The 4,526-nt window shown below is 48.6% G+C and overlaps 1 long non-coding RNA gene across 1 annotated transcript; it reads right to left on the reverse strand.

The window, feature by feature from the left end:
• Positions 1 to 300: 300 nt before the first annotated feature.
• Positions 301 to 4,254, reverse strand: LOC123041364 (uncharacterized). Its single transcript, XR_006418485.1, has 3 exons — positions 3,311 to 4,254; positions 659 to 2,792; positions 301 to 554 (listed from the first exon to the last, which is right to left on the reverse strand). It is a non-coding gene; the product is annotated as an uncharacterized lncRNA (long non-coding RNA).
• Positions 4,255 to 4,526: the final 272 nt, after the last annotated feature.

Consider the following 4,526-nt stretch of genomic DNA (forward strand, 5'->3'; position numbering starts at 1 on the left):
TTGTAGAACGGGCCATTGTTTTTGTTCGTACGGATTAGTTGTAGAACTTGAATGTCAACGTCACATAATTACATTTTGGACGGATCACCCTCTCCCATTTGGACTGACCACAAAACTTGCATCAGGAAACTCACAAAAACAAGGACGATTACAACAAGATCGACGAGTTAACACTTTTTATAATAAAAAACCAAATGGTTCACTTTTACCTCCTCTTTTTGAAGTATTACAAACTGATGAACTAAAATAAAATGGTGAGCACAATGCATTTTTGTACCACAGTTGGTAAAAGCTCTGGTCGTGCTCCGGCCAGAAAAAGATACATAAGTACACTGCGGCCAAAGTATTACAAACTGACAAACATAATCAGCCACCTCACTAGAACAGAGCATCTCAGACTTCTGTTGCTTTTCCATGTGCAGGAGGCTTGTTGACGAAGCACGCAGTGACACAGGGGGCCATGGTAGCGACACGCGCAGTGACGCAAGTCTCTAAACTGATGGTCGCGACGAACTTGGCCACCCTAAAGCCACGGGGTTGGACTGAGCATGGCGCTAAAGTTGAGTAGAACATTTAGGAATTAGGATAATTAGGAAACAACAAACAGGTGAAGAAATCGTGAAGTGAAATGAGTTATACAAGACAGTATGCATTACACCTTGCTAATTTCTCAACTGAAACTGTTTACTGCACAATTGCCATATTTGACTGAGCTACCCTGAAGTTGCTGGAATGGACAAAAGTCTTAATCAGAATCTCACCAACGTTTGACACTAGAATGAATTTATAAAAACTTAGCTAGTTTGGTTAGCTGCTGACTTGAGAAGAGCCATCCTTTTTTCATCGAAGAGCTGCTATGATGTACTGAGCAATTGCTTTTTCTGACCTTAAAAAATTATGTCCAATGAATCTCTCTAATATGGATGTGTGAACCTTCCAAAATTAAATATGGATGTGTAAACATGGCATTTTGTTTTTTCCAGAAAAACAACAGGAGCGCATCCGCATAGTTATTCATCTCCATATCAATAGTACTTGGCCACCAAAAACCTGACAAATGTTTTTTCTTGAAAACACACAAACCATTTTTGGAATGCATCAGTACAAGCTGACATTTTTCAGTTTTCAGAAGCAACCAAACTTGCTAATTAATACGCATGTACTTACTGGGACCACATACATATCCTAATATTAGTAATCATGTACTTACAGCGGCCTGCACTCAGCTCCTTGAGCGACCGGCCACAAAACAAGAAGTTGTACTGTTGAGCCTCCAGCAGGCTCCACTGTTTGCTCAGCGCTCAAGCAAAAAAAATTGTAGGGTGCTCAGCGCTATATTATTCAACATGACAAAATTGAACGTTCAACATTAGATGGGACTTGGACGGGGTGCAGTGCTCTACTCGGACGGCGCCCAATGCTCAACTTGGACAGAGGAGTGCCCCGAAGCTCGAGTGGTAGTTGGGGTACATCAGTAGCAGATCGGGGAGGAAGGGGGTTAGGCGAGAAGATTGAGCAGTGGTAGGGCACGAACGGAAGTGTCGGCTGTGGCCCAACCCCTGCACGCCGGCCCTCCGGCGACGGGGATAAGCGCGGTGAGGGCAGCCCTTTTCCAATAGAACTAAATCTAATAGGAAACTTGAACTTTTCCTAATGCATTGCGGCAGCGACAGACAGCCCTGTGATTGGGTCCTCGACGAGCAAGACCAGAATGTCATCATCTTTGATATTGTAGAAGTAGCAACACATTTTGCCCAGCTTGTCGACTCCCAGCCCAATTTTCCTGAGAACCAAGATAGATAAGAGAGAGAAATTTCTATCTTACAGCTGAAAAATTAAACACATAAAAGAATCAGTTTTTTTGGCTCTCAACCTCCTGCATATATATTTGAACTGATGTTTTTCTGTCATTGAACATTACTGCCTCTCGAGTATGAACTATGCAAACTTTATTTTGGCCAAACTGTTAGAAATTTTCTATGAAGTGAAAACTACCATACAATATAAAACTGAATTATTTTTTTAACATGCACACTGCACTGTTTCAGCTTTTCTTTATGAACTGATGATAAAATACATACGGGGTGCTATACCAGTAGCAAATTCATGAATACATGACTTTTTTGGAGAGCAATCTAACAAGTGTTATAGCAAACCACGGAACAAGTACATGTTTTGAACTGCTCAAGAACACGCATCAAGCAAAAAAGTACAAACCACTTCTGATTCAGTAAAATGTGAGCTAATTTTCAATAGAGATTCACTAAAATAACTTCTAATTTTTTTAAACATCTAGCTTCTCATTATTTTCACTTTGAACTTGCTTGTTTTTTGTTTTTAGGAACACAAATGAAGCAGTAAGCAAGAGACGGGACAAGGGTGAGTACCTGCCGGTGCCGGCGGAGAAGAGCGATGGTCTTGCCAGCGAACATGGGGCCAACGATGACGTGAATCATGCCGAGTTGGACTGCCGAGATGGACATCCTGGACCCCCCACGGTTCCTCCTGCAGGTTGCACTGTTTCGCCACGGAAGCACATGCGAGGGAGTTGGAGTGGGGCATGCCCATGGCGGCGAGATTGAATGGACAAGGGTTGCGGCATTGAACTCTCTGTACGCGGCGGCAGAGTGATAGCGGCGCGTCGATCCAGTGCGGGGCCACAGCGGTGCCAAGAACTATGGAGGGGGGAGGGCGGCAGTGGAGGGAGATGGAAGCAGGGGGTGCATAGGAGAGGCAGAGCGCCTCCGGCGACATGTGGTTTGCTGGGGCAGATCCTACCGTGTATTCTTCACCTGTAGGAATGGAAGTTTAGATGGAAAGATGCTTAACAATGATGTAAGTACATGTGAAATATATGACCAAGTACCACGTATATTAACTGGAGAAGTTCGACATGAAACTTCATCTTCAGCATACTGACTACACCACACATACATATTGCAGGGGAAAGATAGATGCACACAGGAGTTAATTGCCAAAGCATGCACTTCCAAAATGCTAATTAATCGAGATGGTTTTTTTGGTGAGCTTTCTGCACCAAATAAACATTACTGCTACAATGCACGCACAGTTACTTGATTCAACATCATGGCAAAGAACGATTAAAGTATGACAGACAGAGAGAGACGAGCCTAAGTTCAAACTACAAAGAGAAGCTGCGAGCTCTATGTTTCAGCTTGTATATGATTTCATTTTAATGCCAAATTCCTCAGTCCAACATTAAAGTAACACACAAGACCGACGAGCACAGAAGTTCATAGTACCAATTCTGCTGATTTTTGTCGACTGAAGTGCAGATGTGCACGCATACCTCGAGTGGCTTCAGAGAGTAGTCTGGGACGAGCACTATGAGGTCTCTGCGAGGTGCCCATATTGCAGATGGACTTCCCGAGGATGCGCACGCCCAGGACGAACTCGTCTCCACCCCCGCCATGGTAGCCACTCCGCTTCCACCGCTGATGGCTAGCAGGGCCACCCCGGCGTGGAGGGCGGCCTAGTGCCCTTACTTATAGATGGAGGGGTTGGACGACGGCGGTACGACCGTGGGATCTCAGGGGAGAAGGCGGACGGATCTCGGGGAGGAAGGTGGACGGAGCGTGGGGAGGGAGGCAAACTGATTGCAGGGAGGAAGGAGGCCGGAACGGGGGGAGGAAGGCGGTCGAAGTGCGGGGAGGAAGATGACCGGAGAGCGGGAAGAAAGGCAGATAGAGCGCGGGTAGGGAGGAGGCCGGCGCACGAGGAGGAAGGCGACCAGAGCGCAGGAAGGAAGGCGTCCTGAGCGTGGGGGGTGGAGGAGGCTGGCGCGCGAGGGAGGGCGGCTGCCGGCGCGAGGGAGGGCGGCTGCCGGTATGAGGCAAGGGCGGCGCCGGTGTAGGAGGGAGGGAGGCGGCGGAATTTGTGGGGAGTGACGGGCGTGGGCTCACGGGGATGAGGATGTGGTGCTGGTGGCGGTGGGAGGTGGTGGTGGCGGCGAGGGCCGTCGCGGCGGTGCGCTTGAGGCGAGGCTGACCGGAGGCGCGTTGGGAGGAGGTCGGTTGGCGGCACGCTGGGAGGGAGTCCGGCCGGCGGCGCGCTGGGGAGGAGGCCGGCGCTAGGGAGGAAGGAGGCCGGCGCTGGGGAGGGAGGCGACCGGAGCTGGGGAGGGAGGCGGCCTGAGCGGGGGAAGGAGGCCGACGGAGTTGCGGGGGACGGCGCCCGGCGGTGGAAGGTGGAGAAGAATCGGGAGGCTGCGGGGTGGGAATGGATAAGAGGTTTTCTTTTTGGGTTGGTTTTCTGGTTTCTGCTGGAGGGTGCTGTATATAGGGACGGGAGTAACAGAATATTATTCTGTTACAAGTAAAAAAAATAGCTCTGTCCTTCGCACACACCTTAATAAACAATTGCATGCATTTCAAAGTAGGAGAAACGACCGTCTAGTCATCTACTTCTTGTGATGCTCCTGCCACTGCTCTGTGGCTCGATCCCTCGACTGGGTCATGAACAAGACACTTCCTCATGTCAATGATCCGTCTGTACATCTCGTAGCT

Source organism: Triticum aestivum, chromosome 2B (genome assembly GCF_018294505.1).
Source record: "Triticum aestivum cultivar Chinese Spring chromosome 2B, IWGSC CS RefSeq v2.1, whole genome shotgun sequence".
NCBI classification, from domain to species: Eukaryota; Viridiplantae; Streptophyta; class Magnoliopsida; order Poales; family Poaceae; genus Triticum; species Triticum aestivum.